This window comes from Sorex fumeus, unplaced genomic scaffold, assembly GCF_029834395.1.
Source record: "Sorex fumeus unplaced genomic scaffold, SorFum_2.1 ptg000080l, whole genome shotgun sequence".
In the NCBI taxonomy this organism is placed as follows: Eukaryota; Metazoa; Chordata; class Mammalia; order Eulipotyphla; family Soricidae; genus Sorex; species Sorex fumeus.
Window position 1 is genome coordinate 4221490 of NW_026606137.1, and position 14002 is coordinate 4235491.

Sequence of the window (14002 nt, forward strand, 5' to 3'; positions counted from 1 at the left end):
TCTCAGGCAGGTCTCCTGAGGCATACGAGCACAAATTTGACTTAGAAACTGTAGTTTGGCAGTGACAAATAATTTCATGTTATTGTTTAGGTGACGAAAGATGTCAGCATTGATATCTTGTGATTCTCTCTCTCTGTCTCTCTCTGTCTCTCTCTCTCTTTTTACTGGGAGTTACTCCTGGCTTTGCACTCAGGAATTACTCCTGGCGGTCCTCAGGGGACCATATGGGAGGCTGGGAATCGAACCTGGGTCAGCTACATGCAAGGCAAATGCCCGACCCACTGTGCTATCACTCCAGCCCCTGTCTTTTTTTCTTCTTTGTCTTTTCCATTTTAAGATGGTTGCATTAGCTCCATCAGTAGCACATACATTCAATTCAGGAGCGAGGAGAATCAAAGGGATTGTGACTATTTCCCAACTAGCAGAAGTGTTTCTATAACCACTTGGAACAGAATTTCTTTACGTTGTGCCGACCAGAACAAAATCCATAGTTCCATACTCAGCAGTCTTTATAACACCGACGAAGATCACAGTTACGAAAGTGAGCTCACATACTCAGCAAATGACCCACAGTCGGGGAAAGTAGGGCAATGGAGTTGTCAGAACATTCGAGAGAGGGTCAGTTCCTAAAGGAAAAGGTTCCAGCAGAAGCAGATATCCAGTGGGGAGGGCAGCCAGCACATTGCCGTAAAATTGAATTGTGGTGTCATTACGCAGTAGTTACACTCAAGATTTTAATGGACATTTAAATGCTGCTCTCCCCATGGCGTTCTGGGAAACACACAAAGCAGTTAATGGGCTTGCTAGTATTTAACTTTAGGAAATGCACAACTTGGGGTAATGGTTGCTTGGCTATGTACAACGGTTATTTGGTTAAAATCTTTTGATAACACGTGTTTGCGGGAGAACAGAATATACAGCACAAACTCGTGACCCACAGTGATGAGAAGGTTGAAAACCACTGGCATGTGCAAACCCATAAGGTTCTGAATAACAGGGAGTCAGAAAGTCTCTTCTCTATCAACAATGTGAAATGGAGGCGTTTAGATGATAGATTTGCACTTTTAAGTAGTGACCAAAGTGGAGACAAAGCACAGGACTGTTCTTTGTCACTGTCTCTCTCTCTCTCTCTCCCTTCTCTAATTTCCCTAACTAAAACAACCCTACTTCATTAAAAGCAAGCAAATAAAACCCTGCAGGATTAGCGTGGGAGGGAGGTTTCCATGCAGGCTGGAGGTTTAGAATCAGCCTGTGGATGGGAGCTGCCCCATCCTGGCAGACACGTGGGATTGTCTGCAGACTGGGATCATCTTTCACCTTGGCATGCTCCAAGCTTCTGGCAAGACAAGAGGCATTTCACTGGGCCTCGTAACACACACCCTACCTGCAGCCTCACTGACTGAGCCATTTCACAACCAATGATATAGAACATCCTTTGCAGACGACTAGCCCCCGAGGAACAGACCTGAAGCAGGGTCACTGCAAGGATTAAGGAAAGAGACAGAAATAAAAGAGAAAAAGCATGGGATTAGAGGTCAACAGCCTCGTGGATATTAGCACAGCGGGTAGGCCATTTGCTTTGCACGAGGCCAACCTGGGTTCGATTCCTCCACCCCTCTCGGAGAGCCCGACAAACTACCAAGAGGATCCTGCCCACACGGCAGAGCCTGGCAAGCTCCCCCTGACATATTTGATATGCCAAACACAGTAACAACAAGTGTCACAATGGAGCCGTTACTGGTGCCTACTCGAGCAAATTGATGAACAATGAGAGGACAATGCTACAGTGCTTAGAACCAATAATCATTAGAAGGAGAATAACATTCTTCGGTGAGGCACCTAATAGCCTTGATCTCTCCGGGTTAGACTATTACATATCCAAGGGTGTTAGTTTATCAGGGTAAATTATCAACATAAAGGGCTTTCTTAAGAAGAAGTCTTCCAGGAGGGGAGCGACAGAGCAGACAGGACCCCCACTGGAGTTGGCATTCCAGGACAGCATTCCATAACTGGATTCCAGCATTCTGGGTTCTCGTTCCCAACAATCTTTGATGACTCATCTTGTAGATTTTCCTCATCTTTCCTTCGGCAAGTGAAGATAAGGACACAGGATGTAATTTGTGGATAACAGAAAGAGAGCAGTTTGGTGAATGTGTTGTAATAGTGTGAAGTCATAATGTGAGGATGGTCGGAGTAAATGAAAGACTGAAAATCCTTAGCCAGTTTTACACTGTTAGATTTTATTAGATAATTACTAAGTGGAAGCACCATACCACAACATGCAAAAATTCTTACTTGTCAGTCAGTCTAGCAATTCAATAAGAACATGTTCATATTCTCCTTAAAATCTCACTTAAAAATCTTCTTAAAATCTCCTTAAAATTCTCACATTCCCCTTAAAATCGAGGTCTGCCCTCCTTTCCAGTGACAAAAAATAGAATAAAGAGTATCAGCACTGATTAATATTTCTTCTGCCATTGGACAACACTAGCTCTTTTCATATTTGCATAATTCCAGGCATATGAGAGCCAGGAGTTCAGGGTCAACGAGATAGAACAGGACGTAAGGCACTTGCCTTGCATCTGGCCTGTGGTGGCCATGACCAAGGTTCAAAACCAAAGCACAGGTCCATCCCCTGAGCACCACCAAGGGTCACTCCTGAGCACAGAGCCAGTAGACAAAACCACCCCCTCCAAAAGAAAAAAAAAAACAGAAAAAAAAGAAATGTTTAAATGAACAAAGAGTTGGAGAAAGAGGAGTACACAGACACACACACACACACACATACACACACACAGAGAGAGAGAGAGAGTTCATGGTGGGAAGGTGACTCACAAGTGCAGCGAAGGGGCTATCAGGAATGTCGATAAGAAATCATGGTACGTCTGAGGACCTGTAGACAAAAAGATGCTTTTCATGAATAGCTACTCCCCTGAGGATTATGTGTGTTAGAGTATGTCCTGAGTAAATGTTGATCTTTACTTCCCTTTTTTTGATCCATATGTTAATAATGTCACTGTCACTGTCCTCCTGTTGTTCATCGATTTGCTCGAGCGGGCCCAGTAACGTCTCCATCGTGAGACTTGTTGTTACTGTGTTTGGCATATTGAACATGCCACCGGGAGCTTGCCAGGCTCTGCCGTGTGGGCGAGATACTCTCGGTAGCTTGCCGGGCTTTCTGAGAGGGGCGGAGGAATTGAACCCAGGCCGACCGCATGCAAGGCAAACGCCCTACCACTGTGCTATCGCTCCAGCCCATTTAATAATGACCAATAGGAAAATGTTTGGCTCTGGCCAGTGCCACCTCACCCTTCTGTGGAACTGCCCATCCATCCATCCTGTGCCGGTCACACTAGTTATCCTTCTCTCCTGCAGGTGCCCTGCTTTCATTCCTGCCTTGCTCTCAGCCTGGAAGCTTGCTCCCCAGGTTCCCATGCTGTGGCTTTGGGAGAACTTCTTCTTCACGACTTGTAGGGGCTACGGCTATGCCTCCTAATGTTCACTGTGAGAGTAGGGAGAGAGGAAGTACCCCCTCTTCTGTTCTGCCATAACACCCAGTGCCCCCCTAAAACTCTGTATCAAAATTATGAGCATGAATATGTTTTTCCCACTAGATGCAAGGATGAAGATTGCACCAAGTGTCTCTTGATCCTCAGAGTTCAGCTGATGGCCTATCCCAGGCCACTTTTCTAGAAAGAGTTTCTGGACAGATGAAAGAATTCCTCACCGAATTCATTAGACTGCATGCTAGCCACATGTCTTTTTGTCCCCAGATGAAATCTAATTTCATGTCCTCACAGCATCCTAATAAGGCGCTTCCCTTTGGACCTAAACAATTTACTATCCCCAACCCCCCACCTTGTCAGAAATGTAGAAGGATTGGGACGAATTGGATTTGGTTAATGAGAGAGAGAGAGAGAGAGAGAGAGAGAGAGAGAGAGAGAGAGAGAGGAGACAGGGAGACTTTAAGTAGCCAAGTCTCATTTTATTGCAAAGGTTATGGGACTCAATCTCAATAAAAGTACATCAGCAGACACAGTTCTCTTCCAGCCGTGATTTAATAGAGGGGACAAGAGATGTTGATTGTACTGTGAAAGCAGGGTGTGGGAGGAAGGACATCTGCACAGACCAGAAGGAACTGGTTGAAGGAGCCAGTCATGTGCATCAATGACTACTAAGAGGACCACTGTTTGCCATTCTAATGCCTCTCCCTACTCCCCCAAAATGCGATCTAAGCACACAGGGTCAGAACCTGTGCCCTTGCTCTCACAGTACCAAGATGCATGGACTCTGATGCCATTTGCAGGTGCCTTGACAGTTTCTTTTTTTCTGTTTGTTTGGAGGCCACGCCTGGCTGTGCTCAGGAATCACCGTCGGCAGCCTTGAGGGACACTCTGGGGTGAGGGAATTAAACCTGGGTCAGGTATACATGCAAGGTAATTTCCTTACCTGTTGTACTATCTCTCCGGCCCTATTTTTTCCTCTTCTGTCTCTTTATTTTTTTAATATTTTAAATTTATTTTAAAAGAGAAGAAACATGTATTGAACAGCTTTGTAACTGTGTATCTCAATGACTCAATTTAAAAAAAAAAGTCAAGATTCCTATTTGTTGTAATGAATGCAGGAGAAGTACAGGGTGCTCACAAAACACCCCACCAGCACAATGCTATAATTAACTTCATTATATTTTGCCCTATTATAATGTATAATAAATTCTGGCCTATTAGAATTACACATAGGTACAGAACAGTAAGCAGGATCCACGAGCTCATACATTTATTTTAGGAAACCCATTTGAAGCCTATTGAAAACTACAAAAAAGAAAACTGAGTTTTCTGGGAATATTGCCATCTAAAAATTGTCATTATGACTGGGTAGTTTTTTCTTTCTTTCCCTCCCTCCCTCCTTCCCTTCAACCTTCCTTCCTTCCCTCTACTTCCTTCCACCCCTCCTTCCTTCCTTCCTTCCATCCTTCCTTCCTTCCTTCCCTCCTTTCTTCCTTCCTTCCTTCCTTTCTTCCTTCCTTCCTTCCTTCCCTCCTTTCTTCCTTCCTTCTTTCCTTCCTTCCTTCCCTTCCTTCCTTCCCTTCCTTCCTTCCTTCCTTCCTTCCCTCCCTCCCTCCCTCCTTCATTCCTTCCCCCTTCATTCCTTTCTTCCTTCCTTCCTTGATTCCTTCCCTCCCTCCTTCTGCTCTGTCTTTCTCTTTTTTTGTGGTTGGTTCTTTATTGAAGAGTAAGTTGGCTAGAGTAGGGGGTCGTGGGGGGCAGGCAGGGGAAAGGGAAGCATTCACAGTGGTAGAATCAAAGCTGGGGGGACAGCCGCAGGGAAAAATATGGAACGTTTCACAAATTTGTATGTCATCCTTACTCGGAGGCCATGGAAATCTTCTCTGCATCGTTCCAATTTTAGTATATGTGCTGCTGAAGCAAGCACTCCCTTTCTCTTTCTGTCTTTCTTTCTTTCTGTCTGTCTTTCTTTTTCTCTCTTTCTTTCTCTCTTTCTTTCCGTCTGTCTGTCTTTTTTCTCTCTTTCTTTTTCTTCTTTCTTTCACTTTCTGTCTTTCTTTCCTTCCTTCTTTCTCTTTTTCTTTCTCTCTCTTTCTTTCTTCCTTCTTTCTCTCTTTCTCTCTCTTTCTTTCTTTCTTTCTTTCTTTTTTTCTTTCTTTCTTTCTTTTTCTTCTGGTTGGGTCATACTATGCTCCATCTCACTGTTTTGCTAAGGCACAAAACTGCAGAAAGCATATTCTTCTCTGTATCTGTCTGAGACTTTTTGTTTGCATCTGGTTTGGGGACAACTCCTGGTGGTGCTCAGGGGGTTCACCTGGTTCTACTCTTGGGTCACTCCCAGTGACGCTCCAGTATGTGGAGTAGGGCTCATACCTGGGTCCCCTGCATGTAGAGAAGGTCCTTTGAAGGATCCCTGACATTTTCAAAGACTGAAGACTAGTACCTCTCATGCATGGACACTAACTGATTTGCTCAGAGCCCTTAGAGACTACTTCCCTCATTAACTTTCTTTGGAAGCTTCTGATCAACCTTCTCAGGATTCTAAAGCATTGATTAAAATCCTCATATTCTTTGGCCGAGATTAGTACCAGGAATTTTACTCCATGGCTTGGAGGCCAACCACACGTGCTAGGAGAAAAGGGAGCTCAGATACAGAAGGGAGCACCAAATAAAGGGTGTTGGGAGGATCCTCCCAGGATGAACGAAGCATGCTGAAAGTAGACGATAGACCAAACATGATTGTCACCCATTGTCTCTTTTGCAAACCACAACACCCAAAAGGAGAGAGAGAACAGAGGGAAATGCCCTGCCACAGAGTCAGGGTGGGATGGGGAGTGGGGTAGGGGTGGGAGGGCTACTGGGATCCATGGTGGTGGGAAATGGGCACCAGTGGAGGGATGGGTATTTGATCATTGTATAATTGAAACCCAAGCACAAAAATGTGTAAGTCTGCAACTGTACCTCATGGTGTCTCACTAATAAAATTTTTTTTAAAAATCCTCATATTCTTAAGGTAATTTCTGGAGAATCTCAGAAACACTGGGGAAGAAGGACCAGTCCAGTCAGATCTCCGGTTTTCCAGAGTGACTACAAAGGTCCCCCCTGGATGTCCTCAAGGCTGGAGGACTCCAGGTTGGGGGAAGGGTAATCAAGGCATGTAGTTCGGGGAGATAGCTCAATGGTCAGAATGCGCGCTTTGCCTGCAGGAGGCCTGGTTAGAACCCAGCCCCACCTGCGGCCCCCAAATGCCTCCGGCGCTCTCAGCAACAAGCCCGGGGTAGCTTGAGAGTACAGCCAGACACAGCCCAAGAACTAAATTTAAAAAGAAGAAGGAAAAGACCGATTAATTGGGCAGGATGAGGGGAATGAAGGAAAGGAATTTTATATTTTAGTTTGAGTTCTATCTAGGGTGGCCCCCAGTAGGCCTCATTATTGCAACTCAGTCTATTTAGGATTTTGTCGGGGGAGGGGGCGCTTGCGGGTTGTTAAGCCATGGCATTTAGGCCATACCCAGTGGTGCTCAGGGTTTACTCTTGGCTCTGTGCTCAGGAGTCACTCCTGGCAGGGTTCAGGAAACCGTATGTGGTGTAAGATTGAACCCAGGTTAGCTGCATGCAAGGCAAGTACCTTGCCCCGTATACTATTTTTTTTTTTTTAATTTTTATTAGTGAAACACCATGAGGTACAGTTGTAGACTTACAAATTTTTGTGCTTGGGTTTCAGTTATACAACGATCGAGGACCCATCCCTCCACCAGTGCCCATTTTCCACCACCACGGATCCCAGTATCCCTCCCACCCACCCCCGTTCCCCCCATCCCATCCCGCTTCTGTGGCAGAGCATTCCCTTTTGTTCTCTCTCTCCTATTGGGTGTTGTGGTTTGCAAAAGAGGCATTGAATGGCAATCATGTTGGTTCTAGAGTCTACTTTCAGCATGCTTCTCCCATCCTGGGAGGATCCTCCCAACACCCGTCCCATATACTATTTCTCTGACCAAGTTTACTTGAGTTTAATTGCCATTAAAAAAAAAATTATTTTTTGGAAGGAGTTGATTTCAATAATGTCTCCTGCTGGAGACCCAGAATTACCTTCACTCATTTTCACTTTTTCTCCCCTTTCCCAAATGCTAAAAAACGTGCTTTTTCAGAACTGCTTTTCCTTATCCTTTCCTACCTATCGGGATATGTTCTCATCGAGTCCATTTCTAGATAATTATAACATCCTTTTATGGTTCTGAGGTAACTGGACATGTAACAGTTGACCCTTGAGACCTGAGATAACTGAATTTTAAAACTGCCAAGCGTCACTTTAGTTGGTTTATTCATTCAACAGAAATTTTTAAGCACATATTAGATGCTAGGTATGATGCTTATGGCAATGAAGAGAAAGTTTACAAACCTTTCTATCCAAGAGCTGACGGCTTGGCTGGGGAACCAGGAGGAAATTGTCAAGGGGTGTACACTTATAGAAGGGTAAGCTGAAGATATTAGGCCACCAAAGGTCCCTCCTTGACCAGACTTAATACTTAAGATATTCTTAGAGGGAGAGAGGAATTGGAGGACATCCAACAGTAGTAAGAAGTTATTCCTAGTACTGTGATCAGTAATAACCCCTGGCCCATGATTTAAACCTTGAGTCTGGGGGATGAAGGTCAACACTTTAACCTCTATATTATCTTTCTAACTCCCAAACTTGGCACCTTTAATTCTGACCCAACATGCAGATCCCTGAACTCATATAGAGAGGTATAAGACTCTATCTGCCCCCAGGCCCTGGTCTGACCTATTCAGGGCTCATCTCTTCTGAGAATCCTTCCAAGTGGCTATGGACGGACTAGTTCTGACTGCCTAGGTAATCCCTATGCTGTGAAAAGAGATAAGTAAACATCAGTTGAATTAAACTGGTCAATGGCTTCATTGATTTTTTTTTTCTTTTTAAACCATTAAAGCCCTGGAACCAAGCCAGACTCAAGCATGAATAATGCAATTGTTTCTCGTCTTGTCCAAGATGGCCATTTTCATCTTTCCTTCCTGTCTAATGGAACTGAGAGTCAACAGAGCTCTCGAGACAAACTTCAACCAAAAAGCTAGACATAGAGGAGTCTTCCATTGCAGGGAATTCTGCCCCTGCCCTAGCTGTTCTACAGAGGATGGTGTATGCCTTCATCTGTTAGCCTTTACCCAGCAGATAAATGGAAATGCTCTGTTAGAGGGCCCCTGGGTACTTTCCCTAACAACACACACAGGAGTGGGAACAGGGACAAAGTCCAGAGACCCAAGTTTCAGCTTCCCACCCTGGGTGAGTCCAACATGATTCTCCTTCTCTATTCCTAAGCTTAAGAGCTTTCCCTCCAAAATCTCCCCGAATTTAGTTTTTACTCACCACCCAACCCCACAAATCTCCCTTTAGAAAGTAATCCAATCACAGTTGTGCAACCTGAACAAAGTTTGCTTCTGAAAATTTTGGACATGGCTTGAAAGCTTAATTCCTCCGACTTTCCATATGTCCATGGATGATTCCATCTCCTTCCTTCTCTGGGAAAATATGAGGAATCAGATGCAGAGTGGGAGGAATGAAAATAACAAGACCCTTCAAGAGGGCTGTTTACAGTGAGGCTTTTCAGTTGCAAATGCAGAATAATACCTTATTTATTTATCTATCTATTTATTTATTTATTTGCTTTTTGGGTCACCCCCGGCAATGCTCAGGGGTTACTCCTGGCTCTGCACTCAGGAATCACTCCTGGCGGTGCTCGGGGGACCCTATGTGATGCTGGGAATCGAACTTGGGTCGGCCGCGTGCAAGGCAAACGCCCTACCTGCTGTGCTATTACTCCAGCCCCAATACCTTATTTTTTAAAACATTTATTTGCCATTAGATTATGATGATGTCAGTATATACCTTTTATGTGGCCTCATTATTGGCCTTGTTAAAATGAACACTTAAACAATTATCTGTTGTTGGAATTTCGGGATTTATCTTACTAATAATACAAAGGCTTCCTGGTAGGTCCGTTTATCATTTGTTCTTCCACTTTGACCTCTGAAAGCTCTTCAGCCAGGAGTGAGTTACCTCTGGGAGGGGAAGGTCATATCCAAGTTGCACCGCCTTAATCATGTCCAGGTTTGCTGAGGTCTGGAGCAATTTCTGTATCTGCTCCCTTGTCAACATATGTAAATGGCTTTACTTCTTAAGTGTGTGCCTAATTGCTACAAAGAGAAAATTTTAAAATTAAGAGGAATGAATCACTACAAATGAAATAAAATTAGCTTTTAATGACCCTTCATCTTTTGACCATTAAATGAGATAACATAGACATACAAGAAAACCATTATTCTTTTAAAAAAAAAACACATTTTATTGAATCATTGTGAGATAGACCATTACAAAGCTGTTCCCTCCCATCACCCCCCCCCCCCCAGCCCTAACCCCACTGCCTGCCTCTATGGCAGAAGCTTTTCTTCTCTCTCTTTTGGGCATTGTGGTTTGCAGTATTGATACTGAAATGTTATCAAGAATAATCTTTATCTAAACCCTCAGGTCTTGTCCAACATGAAAGTTTCCAGCAACTATTGTCATACAAAACCATTATTCTTAGTTTATTTTTTTCTTTCTCTTCTTGCCCTTACCCTGCAGTACTCGGGACTGACTCCTGATTTTGTGCTCAGAGATCACTCCTGGAAGTGCCCATAATTGTAGTGCTAGGGACTGGACCAGAGTTAGTCATGTACAAGGTTAGCACACCCTCGATGAACTACCTCTCAAGCCTGGTTTCAGTTTTGATCTGATTCAACCTCCCCTCATTAGAATTCCGGATATGAAATCAATGAAGTTGATGTCATCGTCTCCCTCCCAGTTGGCCACCCAGCAAAGGGTCTAAAATAGAAAAATGAAGTATGTGGATGGCTATCTAATGATGAATGTCAAAGAGTAGGCAGAGTGGACTTTAGGGGTAAAAACTATAGGCATTCAAGTTGGGAGGCCGGGGTGACAGTACAAAGGTTAAGGTGTCTTGCCTGAAGCAGACCCCAGTTTCTTCCCAGCAATGTATGCCCACACCCCGGCCTCTAAGCATCAGCAGGTACAGACCTGGGGAAGGTCCTGACCATCATGAGGGGTTCCTGGATAATCCTGCACTGTTGGGCCTCAAGCAGTACCACATCCTCTGGCCCTACCGGAAGAGGTCCCCAGGCTTCCTGAGCACTGCCTGGGAACCCCCCAAATAAAGAAATTGTACGTGTGTGAGTGCATGAGTGTGTGTGTATGTGTGTGTGTGTGTGTGTGTGTGTGTGTGTGTGTGTGTGTGTGTATCGAAGTTAACATTCAAGTTTCTTTACTTCCCTCCAGAGTCGGATAGTGTGTTTTCCCTTCAAGCAGACAGTACGGGACCATAGATTGTATAAGAAACCACTTCCAGGGCTGGAGCAACAACACAGAGGGCAGGGCGTTTGCCTTGCACGCAGGTGACCCGGGTTCGATTCCCAGCATCCCATATGGTCCCCCGAGCACTGCCAGGAGTAATTCCTGAGTGCATGAGCCAGGGGTAACCCCTGTGCAACGCCGGGTGTGACCCAGAAAAGAAAAAAAAAAGAAGAAAAGAAAAAAAAAGAAACCACTTCCTTTGAAGCCATCTCTTTTGCTCACATGTAGCAAGTCCTCATTTTGTGAGAGACATGTTGCTGTGAGCTTCACATGTGCTGTTTCATTAAATCCAAACAGAACCACATGAATTGGGTACAATTATTTTTCTTGAAGGATCCTGAAGTGTAAAACGGTGTAGCAATTTACCAAAAGGCTCCAAGTGGTGATATTGGGTGCCAGAATCTGAATGGTCTGACTTCCAAACCCACACTTCTAACCACATGACAAACTGCCTCTCCCTTTCTCTGCCACGATGGTGAAGAGACTAAATTAATAGCCCTCAGTCTCTGTGTAAGATGTAATAAAAAAAAAAGCAAAGCAAAAAGAAAATCTAAAAAACAGGGTTTTAAATATCTCATAAAAAATAAACATCTCCTATACTTTCTAATATAATGCATGTATAACAGTACAATATTAATTTTTAAACAACTTGCATCATTTTTTTCCTGGATATGTCTTCCAGCAGGCCTACGTTTAGACTTGATCAGTACGTCAACATATCTAGGTGTTCCACTTTTTAGTTTTTTACTTTGGGTCACCTCCACCCAAAGGTGGAGGCTAGCACCTTACCTCATGTTCTCTCTCTCTCTCTCTCTCTCTCTCTCTCTCTCTCTGGCCCCCTTGATGTTCCAGGATTTACTCACTCACACTTTTGTTTTTACCCATTACAGTAAGGTTACTGGTATTTCTTTGGGGTGACTGAAGGTGATTCACACTCGGCTAAGTTTACTCCTGGCTCTGTGCTCAGGGATCACTCCGGATGGTAGGGGTTGAAGCACAAGGCAAGTGCTCTACCCTCGATGCTATCTCTCCAGTCCCAGGTTACCAGTCTTTAACCCTTTTGTATTTATCATGAAATGTACGATGTTCAGTGATATGGCGTTATCACATGCAATGTGTGGGTCTTGGGAAAGCAGTGCAATCTAAACACATAGTTAGTAGTGCTAGAAAAACAGTGTCAGTATGGTATGTATACAACATAAAACGGGCCAACTTATTTTGTTAGAGATTCGGACAGAAATAGCTCCTTCTTCTTGCATGTTTATTTCTGAATCACGCTGTGTATTGTCTGTGTCTGTGACCTTGAAGGGCAATCGGGAGGGGAAATGTGTTTGATAGGATGTTGGTGAGATGAACTCTTTAGCATCCTCTTCTTAGAGGAAATACTGCACTAGCCAAGATCTTGTCTGTCTCTAGATTTTAGAAAAAGCCACAAGTCACATTTCACTGCCAAATGAGAGTGTTAAAAGGAGGGAGGGGGGACTGTGGATTGCTCTAGACTAAAGCCCAGCCTGATTGTCCTTAATGAAAAATCCAAGATCCTTTTATTTTTATTCAAAAAGAGTCATGCCTTGCCTGCCCAGAGGGGAAAGGGTGTTGGTCCCTTCCGTCTTTTTCCCTCTGGAAAGAAAGATGGCAGCTGCTTGGGAGCTTTGTGGAAAGCCAGGTATGAGCCGGTCATGACGGGGCGACTCAAACCTCATGGGAAGGGGGGCATTCCCGGCTCATCCTTCACGCCCTACCGAGGTCACCAGTTGCCCCCCACGAGCGGCTCTCCGGCAGGGCCATGGCTCCAGAGCACAGAAACCAATCTCTTAATTATCTGACTCTCAGCAGAAATACTTACAGGGTTGATAAGTAAAATAGCAGAAATCCAAAATCGTTTAATTCTTGTGACCAGCTGTAGAAAACAAATTATCTCACAATGCCTTTTCAGCATGTCTGATTTGGGGGTGTAAACTCTAAATAATAATGGTGCATCTTTTGTCAAAACAATGAATCGAGTCAAAGTAGATAGAGTGTTAACTAGACTTCATCTGCCTCACAGGCATTGGGAGGGTTGGGGGGTCGGTTATTGGGGTTCTCTGCGGTGAAAAATAAGTATTGGTAAAGGGAAAGGTGTTTGATATTTGCATGACCAAGACTTAAACCTGAAAGCTTTGTAACTTTTCCCACAGTGATTAAATAAAATAAATAAATAAATAAATAAATAAAATGTTTCTCTTCCATCAAAAAAAAAAAATAGTCATGCTTGGGCCTGGGGGGTGATGTCTCAGTGGCGAGAACTTGTTATTTGTAAGTAGGAGACCATGAGTTTGAGTCCAGCTATGGTCCCTGCAACTCTGCCACAATAGATTGTGTGTTCTCTGGCGCATAGCACACAACTGAAGTGTGTGAGCGCAGCAAGGAGGAGTCCAACTCCCGCAGAGCACCATGGTCAGTGTGTGACTAGCACAACTAACAGACGCCGGCCCTGGTCATTGCAACAACAGCAACCTTTTCCCTGAAAGGAAGGGGAAAAACAGTAATGTCAATTTCAGATTCATTTTTTCCCCCAAAGTGACCAAAATATCACTGTATTCTTTAAACTTAAGTGGGTCAACATTTCAGAGTGGAAAATGGAAGAAGCTAGTGTCAGACCTAAATGAATTTTACAAGGCAAGAAGGATGCTCATGTGTGTGTGTATGTGTGTGTGTCTAGCTGGGAATGGAACCCTGGGTTGAGCAGGCCTTCTGCCAGATATGAAATATAGGAATGTACTAAAGCTACTAAGCTGTACATTAAAATACTGGTTCAGGTATTAAATTTTGTATCATGCATATTTCACCACCAGGAAATCATGGGGTGGGGTGGTTATGCCTTCCTGGGAGCTGGTGGGGCCTCTTTCCAGCATAGTCCCAGGGAGGACTATGGTTGTGGATCCAGTCACGGTCAGCCACGGCAAGGCAAGTGACTTAGAAGTGACTTAGTCCACAAGGAATCCTTTGAAGAATGTAAAAGAGAAATTTGGGGCTCCTCTTTTTCCAGAGAATAAAATTGGGATTTCGGGGCTGGACAGAGTACCGGCTGTTGA

The 14002-nt window shown here is 44.1% G+C and overlaps 1 non-coding gene and 1 pseudogene across 1 annotated transcript; one reads left to right on the forward strand and one right to left on the reverse strand.

Annotated features, from left to right (window-relative positions):
• Window positions 1-2169, forward strand: part of LOC130038830 (tubulin alpha-1 chain-like) — an 85361-nt pseudogene extending 83192 nt beyond the window's left edge.
• Window positions 2170-5326: 3157 nt separating this feature from the next.
• LOC130038841 (U6 spliceosomal RNA) lies at window positions 5327-5433 on the reverse strand. Its single transcript, XR_008794797.1, has one exon. It is a non-coding gene; the product is annotated as a U6 spliceosomal RNA (small nuclear RNA).
• Between the last annotated feature and the right edge of the window lie 8569 nt (window positions 5434-14002).